This window comes from Triticum urartu, chromosome 3 (genome assembly GCF_003073215.2).
Source record: "Triticum urartu cultivar G1812 chromosome 3, Tu2.1, whole genome shotgun sequence".
In the NCBI taxonomy this organism is placed as follows: Eukaryota; Viridiplantae; Streptophyta; class Magnoliopsida; order Poales; family Poaceae; genus Triticum; species Triticum urartu.
Window position 1 is genome coordinate 650,214,598 of NC_053024.1, and position 17,995 is coordinate 650,232,592.

Consider the following 17,995-nt stretch of genomic DNA (forward strand, 5'->3'; position numbering starts at 1 on the left):
ACCGGGATACCGAGTCTGATCGGAATGTCTCGGGAGGAGGTCTATTCCTTCGTTCACCGTGAGAGCTTGTCATGGGCTAAGTTGGGACACCCCTGCAGGGATTGAACTTTCAAAAGCCGTGCCCGCGGTTATGGGCAGATGGGAATTTGTTAACGTCCGGTTGTAGAAAACCTGAAGTTGACCTTAATTAAAATGCACCAACCGCGTATGTAACCGTGATGGTCTCTTTCCGGCGGAGTCCGGGAAGTGAACACGGTGTTGGAGTTATGCTTGACGTAGGTCGTTTAGGATCACTTCTTGATCATACTTTCCCGAACGTGCTTTGCCTTCTCTTCTCGCTCTCATTTGCGTATGTTAGCCACCATATATGCTAGTCGCTTGCTGCAGCTCCACCTCATACCTTTTACCTTACCCATAAGCTTAAATAGTCTTGATCGTGAGGGTGCGAGATTGCTGAGTCCCCGTGGCTCACAGATACTTCCAAAACCAGTTTGTAGGTGCCGTTGAGTCCGTGCAGATGACGCGACCCAGATCAGGAGGAGCTCGTTGAAGATCTTGTCCTTTGTGTTGTTTCGTTCTAGTTGATCAGTAGTGGAGCCCAGTTGGGGTCGATCGGGGACCTTTGTCGCATTTGGGGTTCTTCTTTTATTTTGGTTCCGTAGTTGGACCTTGATTGTATTTGGATGTTGTAATGCTTTATTCATGTATTGTGTGAAGTGGCGATTGTAAGCCAACTATGTATCTCTTTCCCTTATGTATTACATGGGTTGTGTGAAGATTACCTCTCTTGCGACATAGCTTTCAATGCGGTTATGCCTCTAAGTCGTGCTTCGACACGTGGGAGATATAGCCGCATCGAGGGCGTCGCATTTACTCACCTTTTTGTCTTACCCATCGTCTTCAACAACACTAGATGACTCGTTGCGCCCATGGCGCAAAGGCCGAGAGCAAGCCAACTATTGAAAGAGTGTGCATCAAAATATGCAGACACGAAAGAAAACATATGAAAAATAGTACTGATTGATGATAGATAGATGGTGCTGATGATACATGTTTTCTAAGAAGCTTACGAACGATCATTTACAATGTTATGATCAAGGCATGTAGATAGGCAGAGCTACGTTAGACAGATGTATCTCTGCCTGTTCAGGACAATTTCTTTGAGGCAAGTCTTCATAGCTGTTGTTCTTCATGGCCTGCATTGCTCAGAGCAGAAATTCCTTCGATATTATCGTTCAGGCTCCAATAATACTTGTTTGTTTTCTGTATAACGGCTTATGATTGTAAACTTATATCATTAAGACGATCAACAACATATCTTATCCGTGACAAAATATGTTTCAGATTGTTGGCTTTGGGTGTTGATCTTGCTGTGAAGTTTGTATCTATTATGCGGTAAAGTTTCTTCACTTCACTTAGATTACTTGAGAGCTTCAGTTGCCGGTCGTTCTTCAGCATCTTTGAGTTTACCAAACACGTAGATGGATATTGATTTCCTTGGAAGTCAGTTGTCCAGTTGGTGCTTTCATGGATAATGAATGGTTGCGTCAAGAACAACCATGCTTGCCTTCTATGTTGAGTACACTGCGTTTGGAAGCCAACCTACTGTATCATGGTGTCCAGAAGGTCCTTTGTTGGGATCCTGACTTTTTCCATTGCGGCTGACTGATGACAGTGAAGAAGATATAGTGAGTTAGTGCAGTTTATGATTGTATATGTGTCTGTATCAAATTCGAGCGAGATACACAATGTTCATAGTAACTGAATGATATGTGCTGGCTTAGCTATTTATTTGAGAATAGCAGGGGCCTGAGCTTGCCTAAACTGTAGAGTATACATGTTTTACTATTTGTCAGGCACCAAGAAAATAGGGGATTAACATGTGTGGGTAAGTATGCACATTGTTAGTAGAAAATATATTCATTTTCTCATTCTTGATGTTACAACATTTATGAGATCGGGTTATCGAGGAAAATATAAGGTACAATCATTCTTTTATTTAAACATAAGGTAAAATCACTCATTTCTTTAAATGTAAATATCAGGTTATGAAAACAGGGGATCAACATGTATTCATTTTCTCACTCTTGATGTTGAAGTATTTATGAGATCAGGTTATGGGAAGCAAATATAGGGTACACTCATTCTTTTTTTAAAGATAAGGTACAACCATTATTATTTTTAATATAAATATCAGGTTATGAAAACAGGGGATCAACATGTACAGAGGATAGTAGGCACTGAATAAGTATATAACACTGGCAATAGAAAAAGGAAAACCCAGGTTTTCCAGATTTTACTAGATCAATGGTAGGTACGGAAAATAACTGATTTTAAATGTAAGTTGTGACAGAAACAATCACACCTGTTTTTAGCAAATACAACAAGTCTATTGATCAAGCAAATACACCTAGTGGACAATAAGCAAATACCCTAGATGACTCGTTGCACCGATGGTGCAAAAAGCATCGGCCAGCCGAGTTATCAAACCATGTGTATGTGATAGTGGTATCACGATAAATGAAGAGGAAAGATATAAAAACATTTTGAACACTGATTAGCATAGCCAAATAGAAATTTACAGTGCTTATACATAGAGTTCTAAGAAGTTTACGATGAGCATAAGCAAATAGAAACTTAGTGCTGACATATAGCGTTCTAAGAGAACCTACTGCTGATACATAGTAGTCTAAGAAGTCTATGATAGATTATTTACAATGAGCAAAGTACATAGCCAAAGATGCATCATATAGATTGTTACAGTTATGAAGCGATGATCATCAGGTAGAGCCATCGTTGCATGCGCCATCAGTGTCGAAAATGACTTTGTCGTCTAAGCAACTCTTCATAGTGTGTGTCATCGGCGGTTTGTCATTTCCTAAAGCAGAGATTCCGTCGATATCATCGCCGAGGCTCCAATAATACTTGTTTGTCTATCGTCGAGGTTCCAGTAATACTTGTTTGTCTGTTGGAGATCATACTCTGACTGTGTAGTTGTGTCACTAAGACGAGCAGCAACGTATCTTATTTGTGACAAAGTATGATTAAGGTTGTTGTCTTTGGATGTTGGTCCTACTGTGAAGTTGGTATCTATTATATGGTAAAGTTTCCTCGCTGCCATGCGATCTCCACCGAGGGTACTGCACCAACTATTTCTAAAACAGTCCATTATTCCGTCTTTTTCTTTCTATTGATGCACCAGAGTCTTACATTTTTGCCGAACCAATTGTAATTTGTCGTAGTTGAGGTCTTGGAGTACCTTGCCGGAAGAACCTTCCATGCACTTGAGAGGGTTGCCTCCCGGCCAACCGTTCTTGCCTTGCGTGTTCATCCATTTATCGACTAACTGATTATAGAGAAGCAAAATTCTCTGAAATTTCCATTGGCTGCAAGAAGTTCCCTTTCTTTCATGCAGGAGGGAATGAAAGGACAAAACCGATAAACCAGAAAAATATTACAATGACCAAATTACTAATCTCGAAACCAATAGGAGGAACCTTTGGGTGATGGGTTTTTCATATCACACTGATTCATCTACAAAATCTATTAACCCAAAATGAACATACGTTAGTGGCGGTTCCAGGGTGCTGGTCCTTAGAGGCACATGCATGAAGACTTTTCGGCTGTCATAGACAATGTCAAGCCAGCTCCAGTAAAGGAGTGGCGACAACGGCGCATTGGTTGTCGTTTGATGGTGTCGGAATCTCGATGTAATTTTTATTATATTTGAGATGTTTTGTACTTCTGGTGAACTTTAATAATAGATCTGATTTTTTGATAGAAAAAGTTCCTAGGAGTAGGAACTCCCTCGTTCAATTATGGGGTACAATTTTGACTGGATGGTCACGCTCCCTGAGAATAGATGGCTTCGAGCGCTCCGAGATCCATTTGCTTGGTGGCGGCTGCTATTCAAGGGTGGACGGGTTGTGGGCCACAACGCTTCGCATGGCAGGTGTGTGTGGGTTTTGGTGTGTGCAAACCTAGGCAAATGGGTCGGCCGGCCTGGGTTAAAAAGGCCAGACACGGCATGGCTCGGTCAGGCATGGTACTTGGGCCGTGCAGGCCGGAACGCGTGCTGACCTCCTTGGCCCAGGCACGGCCCCTCGCTAAACGGGCTAGCACGGCGGCCCATTTGGCACGCCGACATAGCTACCCTGATTAGGCACAACCGCATGTTGCTTAAGAGTATGTACAATAAGGTGACATAAGCAGGCTATAAGGACTAATATATTATATATTTGCTTAGTTGGAGGAGAGAGAAGAGAAGCAAGTTGTTCAAAATTTGGCACAAATTACAAAGGGGACCTATAAACCAGGATGAAGATAGTAGTAGCCAGCTGCAGCACAAGCCCCAAGACACTTTGTGAGGTTGTATGATGGGCCAACTATTAATAAAATTTACTATTGTACGTGTCGGCTATTAGGTTGACTCTAAATAACATGGCAACTCCTTACAATCTATTGTTGGATGTACGCTCTCAGTTTTTTTCATCTGCATATAACATTTGACCAAAGTCAAACTTTATAAAGTCTGACTAACTTTGTCAGAAAAAATATCAATATCTACAATACTAAAGCTATATAGTATTAAAATTAATTTCATGATGCATCTAATAATATTGATTCTATAGTGTGAATTTTAATATATTTTTGATAAATTTAGTCGAAGTAAAAAAAATAATTTTGACCAAATTTTATATGCAGACAAAAAACATAAAAATATTACTAACCATACTACGATCCCATAAAAAATTCGCTACAACCATGGTCTAGAAAAAGGCACGTCCGCCCGTGACCATGCGTAGGCACGCAGCGCTGCAGTGTGCCTGTCGCCTTGTGCCTGCCAGGACCCAGAAGACACATCGATGCATGCAGGGTGCACGCGTCTCCTCTCAGCAAGCTTTATTCTCCAGCTGGCCGCTGGTCTAAGTCGCGTGTCGGCTGCTGCTTGGGCACTGCTTCGCCATCCACGCGATATGCGCCACTGCTGTTCTGGTCATCCGTCTGCTAGGCATGCTGCTCTGCCCTGCGACCGCTGCTGTTCTGGTCATTCGTCTGCTAGGCTTGCTGCTCCTCCCTGTGTGCGGTCTGGTTTGTATTGTTTCCTCCGATATTAGATTTGTTGTTTGTTGTCGTGGGCTGGGTTCGGTACGGTGTTTCTTGAGCAATGATGTCGTTGGATTAGGCGCTGGTTTTATAAGGATGCCGCTTATGTGCATCATTTGTTGTGGAGGGCGCATCGTGGAGGAAGATGGCGCTTATGTGCTTCAGATGAAATGCATTCAACATACATGGTGAAAGAGAGCTGCCACTACTGAACCACCACGCCCACTATAAGGAGATGGAGATCTTCGTCCCAGGGGTAATGGATTTAAACTTTACTAATATTAGACCCTGTTTGGTTCTAAATAAGTCACCAACTTATAAGTCGAAAAGTGTAAAAAGTGATTTATTTTGCCAAACAGACCTAACTTATAAGTCATCCCAATTTATAAGTCATAAGTTGCTCCACCCCAACTTAAAACTTATAAGTCATCCCTTTTTGCATGGGTCCCACCACCTTTACATAAAAAATAAGGTGAAAAGTTGTGCTCAGAAGACTTATAAGTCAGGTGACAACCAAACATGCATGACTTATAAGTCACTAGTTTGAAGTCACCTGACTTATAAGTCAGGTGACTTGTTGAAACCAAACAGACTCTTAGTCACCTACATTACTATGATCTAGTATACATACAGTGATTCACCAACCATATACAGTCATTAAACTGCACGCAATTCCTGTCTTAAAAATACTTGCCCAAATAATGGCTGCATTATCTGCTCGGCCATCACTTTAAAATATGAGCTGCCACATTTCTCCTTCCCCTCACACAATGCAATAAATTTGTGTATGGCAGTCTCATGCCCTGTGTTTAAATCGGTTGAGTAAAAAATGGTACCCTGATGCATGCACTTGCCAGAGAGGTGCATTCAGTACTTCCCTACTTGAGGTGATCAGATATCTGTACTATTAAAGGGGAATCTGTCGTGATGGTTCCACCATCTCCCATGTTCCCCTGTTGCTCGCGATTGATGAAAAAAAATTCTGAGAACCAGCCCACCGCTCCCCCGTTTCCGCTCAATCCACTCAAACAAACAAAACCAACGAAAAACAGCAGAAAAAACCACTCCCCCACGAACTCATCACGTCCCACGTCCCCATCCCCCCTTGCCCTCGCCCTCGATCCTCACTCTTCCCTCCCCTGAAACAAATCGCCACCACCAAGCCCCCACACGCCACCTCACCGGCCTAGATCTCGATATGCCGCCGCCACTCCCCTCCTCGTCAGCCTCATGGTCGCGGTGGTCGCAGTCCTGTCCGTGGACGCCGCCGCTCCCCTCCTCGTCAGCCTTGTGGTTGCGGTGGCCGTAGCCGCCCGCTCTGCACGATGCCCCTCCCTTGCCCATCGCCATTCTCGTCGCGTCACCCTTGTGTTGGTCGCCGTCGCGCCGCCTCTGTACACAGACACCCCACTATTCAGTTCCATGGGCCCTAATTGTTTGTTCAATTTCAGGTAAAGATTGTGGGGCATGAGAGCCACCATAGCTTGTGTCCGTCGAGGTCGTTGACTCCTCCATCTGTCAATTGGTAAGCTTCCCTGCCGCGTACTACCCTTGAAGTTTCAATTTCCATAACGTGACCCTGTAGGTAAATTGCTTTTTTTGTGTGGGTTATCTGCAGCATGTAGATGGGCTTCTATTGTGATGACGACTGTGCTGTTGCGAACATCGATCATCCTCGTCCCGTGACTGTTGAACCAGTTGAAGTCCACAATGAATTATAACGTATTGAGCTTAATTATATGACTATTTTTACTGTTTCTACTTACATGCTTTTATTATATCACAATTCTGCTCTTTAGGTATGCACTTAATTTATGCGAGAGCCCCAAACTTTTATTAAACAACATACCAATCTTGAACCTTGAGAATTCAGACTGGTGAAGTACCTGCCATTTTTAGGCAATTGGTAGTGGAGACTGCCTTCCGTATTTGACTCGTCACACATATGTCATAAACTTAGAACACACTTTTGGCTGGATATGTGATAATGTAGTTCGGTCACCGTTGGTGAAGTGGATAAACTTAGAACATAGTGTCATTTTTAGGCAGTTGGTAGTGAAACAACTATAATGACTTGGTCCAGAGGTCGAGCGGATAGTTGACACCATGCAGTTCAATGATGTATCGATCCCTCGGACCTGCCTTTTGAAGCTACTCGAAGCAAGACAAGAAGCATGGCATGCTCAAGTTCAAGTCGTTGCGATGGCTCGTCGGCCCTGATAGATGCCGCGCTGAAGTGATGCAATGTGCGCTCAAGTGGTCGAAGCAGAAGAAGAAAGGTTGGCTGCAATGTAGTCTTGCTGGTTGTAGTATTACTATATACTAAGCTGAGCAAAGCAGAGGAAGCAAAGGAAGAGAAGGATGAGTAACAAGTTGTCAACTACATAATCTTAGTGTCAAGTGACAAGTGTATAGGAGTATTCGCTGGCATGTTTTTAGTGGTCGCGGTGAGATTCTTAGTTTGACCATTGTATTTCGCTGGCATGTTTTTAGTGGTCGCGGTGAGATTCTTAATTTGACCATTAATTAGTGTGAATTATGATCACAACTGATCAATTGATGCAAGGGATTTGTTTTATGTAAAAGCATTGGACCTGATGTATGCAAGCATCTGCCACTAGATTTCTTTCTGTATTTTCATCTGTTGTATGTTCCCTCCTAATAACATTTTTTCATGAATAATAATAGGCACAAGATCCCACTAAGAAGATTACTTCTGTAGTTCTGTGCTCGAACAATTCCAAATGACTGCTATTTTTTAGAGAAGAACAGGTATGTGTGCCCCATCTAGAAAAGCTTACTTCAGGTTTATCTGTACGCCGTCTGATCCGACGCTCGTCACCATTGCCCTGCCATGTCAAGGGTGAACTAGAATATATCATCAGTTCGTACCCATTAGCAATGAAAACTGGTGTGTTTTTTGTACCTCCCAATGGTTACTTTGGAAGTTGATTCTCCAATTTAAAAACCCGTCTTGACTTTTTCTGGCCTCTTCTCCATATTGATATGAAGTTATTGTGCTTTTCACGGATTTAGACTATGTGGCTATATATCCATGGACAGTTTTCGGTTATTACCAATAGGAAGCAGATAAATGAACATGTGTGTTTGCAAAACTTGGCGAGCTTCTAGCTCCCAATATGTGTTTGTGCTTGATCAATTGTTTGCCTCATGGTATTTAGTTATAAATTTTCCTTGATTATTAGCATTTGTGTATTAATGCTTGCAGGAGGGGAGGAGTCGGACTAGGTTGTCGTCCAAGTCGCTTCTCACCTTTGACGCTGTTGCGTCTAGACCATTGCTCATCTCCCACATCTGTATGCCTGGCTAAGCACTTTAATTTTTGTTATACAGTGCATATGCATTTGCTATAATTTTTGTTCAGGTATATCTATTTTAGTGTGCTCAACGTCAATTGATTCTTTGTACCAGCAAGATTAAAGCAATGCAATGAAAGGAGCTTCTAACATGCTTTCTTTCATTTATTTGGTCTAATCAAAATGATACTTTATTGAAAGTTTGAAACACATGTGCAGAAGTAATAGATGTCAATCGATGCTAAATTTTCATATAAACACACAAGTAGCTCTTGGCACATGACATGTTTTTCTGATATTGTTCTATTTCAATGCAACAAGTCTGCATTTCTGTTACTTATTCTTACTGAACAGACAAGGCTCTGATGCAAGACTTCTCCTTCTATCATTGGATTAAGAAGATAAACTCTTATACTAACTATTTCTTTTTTTTTCTTTTCTGAATTGAAGATTCACTCCTAATGTGTTGAGAGCTACTGATGTGTTTTATTTTTTTATTGTTCATGAATGGCATGATCAAGGAGGCAGAGAGGAAATGTTTTATGAATCAAGAAAAACATACTGAAACTTGGTAACGTTGCTGAGAAGTTAAATAGAAGTATGATATTTCCATGAAAGCTTCATCTTCTTATTCTCTACTTGTGTTGTTGGAAATGGCAATCAGTTGATCTTTGAATTATGCAGCCTATCTAAAAATCTTAACTGTGGTCTAGCTTTTGAGGTTCTGATACAATGTAATAAACATTACCATTCGGACAAAGTAAAAGGTACTTCTTTATTGAAATGTTTTTTTAATCCTATTTGTAGCATTTGTCCATGATTCTCTTCCTTACATTTGGTGTTAAGTTGTGTTTCAAAGTAGGCGCTACATCTTGTTGCTCTGGGACAAAGTAGGCAATGGTGGCCAAAGCAACATCTTCCCCACCTAGGTGCTCCGAATCTGGTGTCTCGGCATCGAAAGATTGGACCAGGAGGATTGGAGTTTGAATGGGATGCATTTGGTGTGACAGGAAGAGATGTCTCGCATCCATCATGTTGATGGCTTGGGGGTGTGGCAGCTCGGGATACTTACAAGCTAGATGTAGTTGCCCCCATCTCTTATACTTGTTTGTTTCGCTTAGGGCATGTTATAGTTTAGTTATAACATGGATTTCATTTATCATGTAAAGTGTACCATCAAATTATGGATCTTAATGTTTGCTTCTTTTCAGCACTTATTTGTGGTTTTGCGTGCAGATTTTGAATGTTATTTAGTACTCCCTCTGTTCACAAATATAAGATGTTCCAACTTTTTTTTTCTGAACTGAATGTATATAAACACGTTTTAGTGTGTTTGTTCACTCATTTCAGCCTGTATGTAGTCCATATTAAAATATCTAAAAATCTAATATTTGTTAATAGAGGGAGTACAATGGAGATCTTAATTTTTACTACTACATCAGATTCGTATTACTTGTCGTTGATTTAGTTGTACTAAATCACTGACAATAATTATGGATTGGAGCGAATACATATTTAGATTGGGATGGTAGCAGCAAGAAACCTAACCTGTCCCCTAACTGATGGCGAAGGAAGTGCCCGTTGGGAGCAAAGAGTGGGTGCTTGGTTGCTGAGATTGACATCGATATTCAACACTAAGTAAACAGATGCATGGCATCCATCTGTGTTCATAAAAAGGACTTTCATTTTGCTAACGTCTCTAGCATATCTATATTGTCCCGTGGCAACGCACAGGCATTTAACTAGTACTAAATTAAAACGCAATGATCACATCACAGATTATAAATTGTTTTCTTAATTTACCATATCACCATATATCCAACCTTTATGCCAAACAGGCAACTTACAATTGGAGTGATAGTTCAGTAAGAAAGAACATTTAGCACAAAGGAAGATTAATTTTGAAAGGAAAAGAACTTGTAGTGAACATAGAAAAAATTGATGCTCGAGTGACTACTAATATCATCTAAAAATATGCAAGACAAAATAAGAGGTCAAGCAAATCAAGTGAAAGACGTTTGAACTGGAATTAGACACATTGTACATCATCAATCATTAGGAGTTGGACCCATAGGAGTGAAAGACGTTTGTCTCCTGGTCTGCAAGCCAAAAAAATGTAGGAAGACTATCAGCGCATATGCAGCAAGAACACCATGGTAACAGTAGTAGATGATTGAGCGCATTGTAAATAATGGGGTGACCTCACCTCAAGTAGATCGCGTTAGAATAGAAACAACATAGGGAGTGGCGGTGGCACTTGTCGACCTTTACGCTGAAACAGAAGTATCTGATCTCAAGTCGAAACACAGTAGCATCAACAGATCCAATGGGCCTATCCTCTGTGAAACCAAATGGAATTTGCTGCAAAATTATTAAACTAAGTATTGGTACCATGCAAGTTAGAGTGGTCTGAAGAATTTATTTGCATATCAAACGGCAAACGTGCAATGCAAAATTTATTTACATATCAAGGCTTCTCATATTTAAATGCAAATGTATATTGTCACCCCATAGTTTACATAGTACAACTTGACAGCAAAAATGAAATTACATAGGCACAATATTAATTGTCCAGGTTACATAAACTTGGGCCTTGCTAGTCGAAAGGATGGTACAGAATATATAGTGAAATTCGAAGTGGCATGCAATATATAACCGCAGTGGAGATAAATTGCCTAGATGATCATCCATACTTGCTACTCAGAGACAGTGGATGATAAGATAAAGCTGTCTTTCACGGTGTTGAAGACGGAAACATATGCCTACAATGTAGAAAAAATATGGCAAGTTTGTTTTTTGAAGGAAAGCCTCATGGCACTTTATTTAGATTGTGGCAGTGTTACATCGTCGAGTACATGAGAAAGTAAAAAACTGGGAGCAACATCTGCCCAAACAAAACTTGAGTTAACATCATAAGAGTACCTAGCTTCACTTGGACAATGCTTGAAACAAATTCCAGGAATTTCATGAGCAATATGAAAACAGTCCACAAGTATTGCTACATTGGGACCCAAAATCTCAATTTTTCCACTACGTGCTTCAATCAGTTCTAGACAATCTGATTCGACTGTCACCTTGGTGCACCCAATCTCTGAAAGAAGCTTCAAACCTTGCAACAGCGCCAAAGTTTCAGAAGTTTGGGCATTAAGAACATGGTCAATTAGCTCGGAAGCTCCTGCGATAGCTTCCCCTCACGAGTTTCTAAGCACTGCAGCAACTGAACCTGTTCCATCATCAAAGTAACTTGCGCCAGTATTCAGCTTATACGAACCTGGAGCAGGTTTCTGCCAAGTAAGCTATGGTTGCCCTGTCCTCATTTCCTTATATTAGATGGGCTTCTACATTAAAGCATCCATTCCCAAATTTGACTGGGGGGCATTCAACTATTGGGTTCAGGAACCTCGGAGAAAAAATTCTTTGTGAACAATATGACAACGAGGAAACCATGAACTTGGCAATAGAAGGGGGAAAACAAGCAGTCTTTCAAATCTAAGGTACGTTAAATTAATTGCAGTATGATCACGCAAGTGCTCCTTCATTTGTATTTTAATTAGCAATTAGAACTGGTTCGCTTATAGTCAATATACAACTACAACATTTATTAGTGTTTTCCTATTTTACAGTACTCTGCAGTGTAGAGTAACCACCAACTTCATGAGCGATTAGCTAAATTATCAATGGTGGTTTTGCATCCGGTGAAACTCTATCAAGTTCAGTTTAGTTTGAACGATGATGTATTGTTGAAATTTTACCATCCTGATATAAAATGCAAGGTTTAGACACTTTGTAGCACAGTTAGCAAGGCGAGTTGTATCACAGGACATGCCTTTTCAAATCGTTAAAGGGTAGTACTTTATGTACGTACCTAATCAAGGTTGAACACTGTCATGCCTTCCAAAAGTTTAAAAGTTATCAGGAATGTAGTGCAATTACTAATTAGCCATGTCATGTTTTAGCATAAAAGGATTTTTTTTTCATTTAGCATATAGTACAGAAACAAGTACTCTCTGGAAGCATATACATAATATAAATATAGTTGAAGGTCCAACGATAATGTCATACCTGTAGCAGTGACATCACCTCAAGAAACAGTACGACTAATGAATGTTGCCATATTTGTTCATACTAAATAACCCTACATCAGAAAACAGAAGCTAAGTGTCAGCATGGTTCGTGAGAAGAGGACGCCAATACATTATGTTCATAGCACAACGGTAAATCAAAGGCAACCATGCTTTACATGGCAGAAGTTCCAAGGGAAGATAATCTAAAATGATATCTAATTGCGTGAATACATTGGACAATATCATTTCCAAATTTGGAGTTTACCATCCTAAAAACTGGAAGTCTCAGCATTCAGAAACCACGACCCTCCATTGCTACTGCCATCATCTTGTCATTAACTGGTTCTGCAAATCCAATAGACGATAATCCTTCATGGCAACAAGGAGGGCCATACGTTTATGTTCTGATAGTAGCTATCGACTATCGTTGCCCCATGACCACCGCCTCAACGGTTGTCTTCCAGGCTCAGGGTTGCGAGTCCTCATATATGTCATCAAGAGGAGCATAGGACATATAGCCCTGCGAACGAAAGCAAATTTGTATTGTTACACAACACTTTTCAAGGGATAAAGAGAACAATAATAAATTAAGTCGCCCGACAAAAAAAACATTTCGATCATTTCATCAAGCATTTATCATTAATCAAACCAGCAACATAGTACCACCATAAAAAACATCAATAATTAGATTTTCTTCAGGAATCCATTCCATATAATTCAAAATTGGTCGCTCATAGTTTCAAATATTTCTAAAATTGCTTCAAGGAAAGAGTGTGGACTGTGGAACATAACACCGCTGGTACTCTAAACCGTATCATCAAATCTCTGAATTAACTTGAAAGATAATGTATCAAATCAGCAAAATTATCATATTAAAATTTTGTCAGTAGTCATTTTCATCAGCAAAAATGAAGTACCTCTAGAAGATCTTGCAAAATGACAATTGTTGTGCAATGCACTTGGGATTACATGGAGCCCGTTAGTATCTTATGATCAGCATCAAATATGGTCTTACTAACTCCATTTAACCTACAACAAAATACACTAATCCATAAACAACTGCAGTTAGCAGTAAACTGAACTCACATGTAGCACAGAAAGGCTGCAAACACTTACTTGGTGCTGCTGAGCAGAAGAATATTAAACTGTCACTTCAACCTTACATATTACAAGGGAGGAGATATACCACATTACAACAGCAGCCCCGAATTGCAGCAAATATATATAGCTCAATGTGTATTATTCATTTTAACACACTATTATTACTTGATATACTGAACTTCAACAGTAGTACATGCTTTAGAAAGCAAGCAAATTGTTGAATTGAAAGCTAAATTTGCCTAACAAACTGTAGCACAAGAAAGCGGTAAAACGAAAAAAATGAGAGATGACAACTTTTCAAATCGAAGAATATTTACATTAGTATTTCTTAGCCAACACAGACAATGAGAGAATAGCATAGAAACAATTAAATGAAAATAAAGTACCTTCACTATTTAGGCATACGAAATATGTAAACCTGAAAGAGCAAAGACCATGGCCTGAGAATCCTGAGCTTATTAAGATCCTGAATAGTGCCTTTGTATAAAAGGGAAACTTACTCTATCCTTCCCAGAATAGACAACCATAATGCATGAAAGTAGAAACATAATTGCTCTAGCTTTTTCCTCCAACAGTGGTGATACTCATGGTTCTCTGTCCTAGACGGAACATACTTTTTCAAGCTGAATGGCAAAGCTGCAAAATGACAACATAAATTCAGAAATATCTTGGATTACTCGTGGAAAATATAACTAACACAAAACAACATCATCTATCCACCTAAAAGGAAATTACCAATGAGCGATAGCACATATTTTGAATGTTATCAAAAAGTAGGGAATGGGGAAAGGGAAAAAAGTAATAAACATATACTTTGCACATTTCTTGACATGTCCAAATACATATTTAGTTGCTCACCCACAATTCCTTCAGTTTAGTCATGTGTAAAATTAAAAGCTAAACATGAGAATCAAGCTCGTCCACAGTTCTATATGGTTTGCTGGTAGACACACTGCGGGTTCATGACCGAGACCATGCAGTGAAGTAATGAATCATATAGAACTAAACCCCAGCTGTCTGTTACCCTCTTCGCTTCAACAGCAGTTATGTTTTATTGAAAAAGAGGTAGCCCTCCGATTTACATTATAATAAACGAAAGCAGGTCATACTCTACTCCTAAGAAAAAACAAAGAAAGAAAAAAATAGACAGGCTCAGCAAACTGAAGATGACAGAATGTAGTTTTTATTTATACTGCAAAGACAGGGGCAAGCTGATAATTTGTAGCCTTCCCGGTTGTTTTCTGGAAATTTCAGCTGAATAAGCTGCAATACTTGTAAGTTGTAAAGTACCTCTCGTCAAACTGAAAATGTCTGTAGGAAACATACATCTTCGCCTAGAACTCATAGTTACTGGAATCCTCGAGCGAGGGAGAATCCTCGGCCTGAACTGTCTCGGGCTGTTTTTGCATCTCCAAGTGAAGAAAACATCAACACCAATACATAACAGAGATTCTGGGAAGGGAAACAAAACATCATCTACGTGCACATAGGTTGATCGTGTCAGTGAACCAAGAGAGGAACTTTGCAGGGTACAAATCACTCCATTGCTGTAAGAACCAATCTGGCTTGCAGCTACACTTGCACCTAAATATGAGTGGTGGTCAAGGAGAGGACAAGATCATACCAAATGAGAAAAACGACAGAAACACCCGATTTAGAGGGGTGTAATTAACCAATGCTTGCATAGTCACAGTTAGAGAGAGGGATGAAACAGGGAAATATGAAAGCTTACCGGAAACTTATTTTGAGCCTGCTGCATCTTTCAAATGGATATTGTACCCACTTCCTCCATGGTAAGTCACATCCATCTCCACACTTCAGAATCAAAGCAGTAGTCTAAGTGGGGAAACAAAAACAAATAGATGTGATGTTGTCTGAGACAACTCCACGAGGCTCATGCTGCCACCAAACCGGGGGCCCTCAAAGCTCGCCGCCGTCGTACCTAAAACACACAAGGCGCTCCCTTTTCAATAGTGTTGCAAGATGGAAACATCATTTGCAACTCTCAAATAATTTAGATGAATGACATGGCATCGAACTAAACAATTACAGTTACTAAAAAAACATCACCAGCTACAAGCTGCATCAGGTTTAATATGCCATTAAATTAAACAGAGCTAACAAGTTCATTTACCAACAGTTGTAGGCATGTCAGACTTTCAAAAAGAAATCTATCTATCTACCACATAAATTCATCACACAAATCACACAACAAGAGACATCTCGGATTTTACCTACAAAATTCCACTATGGCAATCATCACCACCTCATCACAGGAACAACCACCCTTCCTCTCTCGCTGTCGGCTGCCAATCCAGTCTCGCAGCCCCATCCTCGTAGCTCGCAGGCCACCCCAGGCCACTCTAGTGAACATGTTTCAGTTTTCTTCTCTTATCCGCCTTCAGAAAGGATCAAAGAGAACGTAAGCAAAGCTACTCGTCTTGTTATGATTGACCGGAACTAATTATTTGAAGAATTAAATTAGATGGCTTACATAGATCAATCCTCCCCGTCCTTCTTGGATTTTCATCAAACACCATGTAGGCATAGAGAAACCAAATCTGCACAAACAATGATAGAAGCTCTAACAGCAGTGCACTGGAAGGAGGCAAAATCAGAAAGAGGAGAAGAGTGTGTGCACCTACTTGAGCAGGAGGCGATGGAGCCTCGTGCAGCTTCTCCTGGTCCACCTCAACCTTCCTATGTGGCACGGCTGCCCCAGCTCCTCAATGGTCAGTTCCGGCTTTTCGGCTCCGGCGCTCATCCAGGAGAAGGGCGACCGGTTCCTCTAGACGTGTCGCCGCCACAACAGGAAAGCCGACCTGCAGGGCAACGACTGGCTGCTGCCCCGCCGCCTCCACACCCCAAGACGCCTTGCATGAGAGGAGGGGAGGAAGCGTTGCTGGGGCGAGGAGCTGGAGGAGGAGCAGTAGCAGGCCATGGCGGTAGCAGTGCGGGCAACAACGGTCGGAGAAGAAGGCGCGCCGCGGGTTAAGGGAGGAGCTGCAGCAGCTCAAGATGGGAGGGAAAGGGGCTGGCGGCGCAGTGGGAAAGAGGAGAGGCGCGGGGCTCGGGAGGGGATCCCTCCCGTTTTCCTCTTGCCTGCCTCCCGAGCTGTTGCCTCCTCGTCCACAGCGCGTGGTCGGGTGCGGAGGCAGGGGAGGAGGAGGTGATGGAGGCGGAGGTGGAAAAGACGAGGCGTGAGAGGGGTGGGAAGAGACGGGGAAGAGAGAGATCTTTTCCCCTGAGATAGAGGGCTGACGAGGAAGATATTTCCATCGCTTTGTTTCCCTCTTTTCGCCAACCGAAACAAGGCAACCCAAATCGTTCTTTCGACGCAGCAGGTAACTAGGTCCACCCGCCATCCGCTCGGAAAACAGCGACAAACATAGCAAAATACCAACGGTTGACCGGCTGCCAGCGGCCAAAAACGAACACTAGGAAAAAGATCGTTCGGCCCTGGATCGCTAACGCGCTCAGTTGCCCTCGCTAGGCGGGTAGCCTAGCAGGGTTTATATGTTCAATTGAAACTTCTTGCTGGGACGCCGTGGTCCATGGAAGATAAATTTCACCCACTTTTTGGACTACTTAGCTGAAAGCTTCTACCAAATTACTTTGGCAGAACATCTATCCTGGCCTAGTGGCAAGAAGTTATTGGTCGCATGGAAGAAAGAGAAAGAAGATGAAGAAAGACTTCCATGCGGGGTCAAGTTAGTTTGGTGATGGGCTAGTAATTTTCTAAAAAGAATGGGGAATTGAAATACGGGTCTGTCTAGGACACATCTAGATGTGACATAACTGACATAGTTATGTCATATCTAACCTGATGTCCATTATGTTTGTGGTCTATTTTTTTGTTCCAGCTTTTTTTAATGTATTTATGAGAGCTTAGATGTGACATCCTTAAAAAACATTAGATGTGAATTAGGCAAACTGTTAAAATATAAGAGATATGACAGGGAATTAAGTTATGGAGAATGTGCTAAAGATGCTAATAACACTACTTTTTGATACAAATATAGTCATGATCGCCCCATTATTAGTAAAGATGCTAAGAGCAATTCCAATGGGGCGACCCATTTCGTCCGCGTCGACCCAAACGGACGCACATCCGTTTTTCGTCCGCGGGCCCATTCCAGGCCCATTTTAAGCCGGATTTGCATCGGGCCTACTCCTCTCCCCGGGCCCGCCTGTCGGTGCCAGCCACAACCATTTCCCCCCATTTTCCAAAAAACGCTCCCGCCAGCGCGCGCCCCCGCCCCCAACCAGCGATGGAGGACGCCATCGATCTCGACCTCGACCTCGATGCCGGCGCCGGCCTCGCCTCCCTCGCCTCGTCCGGCGCCGTCGCCCCCTCCGGGAAAGGCAAGCCTCGTGCCCCGCGGAAGACCGCCGCGGCGACCAAGC

At 41.7% G+C, this 17,995-nt stretch overlaps 2 long non-coding RNA genes across 28 annotated transcripts; one reads left to right on the plus strand and one right to left on the minus strand.

Moving 5' to 3' along the window:
• The first annotated feature begins 6,059 nt into the window (after nt 1–6,059).
• Nucleotides 6,060–9,640, plus strand: LOC125545700. 9 transcript variants are annotated; one of them, XR_007300180.1, is made up of 4 exons: nt 6,140–6,631; nt 6,725–6,828; nt 7,795–7,878; nt 8,336–9,640. It is a non-coding gene; the product is annotated as an uncharacterized LOC125545700 (long non-coding RNA). The 9 variants fall into 9 exon arrangements; XR_007300183.1 differs by having other exon boundaries at nt 6,139–6,631; nt 6,725–9,190; nt 9,270–9,640; XR_007300185.1 differs by having other exon boundaries at nt 6,139–6,631; nt 6,725–9,190; nt 9,283–9,640.
• Nucleotides 9,641–10,212: 572 nt separating this feature from the next.
• Nucleotides 10,213–16,834, minus strand: LOC125545699. 19 transcript variants are annotated; one of them, XR_007300160.1, is made up of 11 exons: nt 16,234–16,834; nt 16,083–16,149; nt 15,823–15,987; nt 15,321–15,530; nt 14,879–15,172; nt 14,089–14,224; nt 13,405–14,006; nt 12,753–13,007; nt 11,346–12,558; nt 10,630–10,784; nt 10,213–10,522 (listed from the first exon to the last, which is right to left on the minus strand). It is a non-coding gene; the product is annotated as an uncharacterized LOC125545699 (long non-coding RNA). The 19 variants fall into 19 exon arrangements; XR_007300162.1 differs by having other exon boundaries at nt 10,625–10,784; XR_007300161.1 differs by having other exon boundaries at nt 10,630–10,762; nt 16,234–16,833.
• Between the last annotated feature and the right edge of the window lie 1,161 nt (nt 16,835–17,995).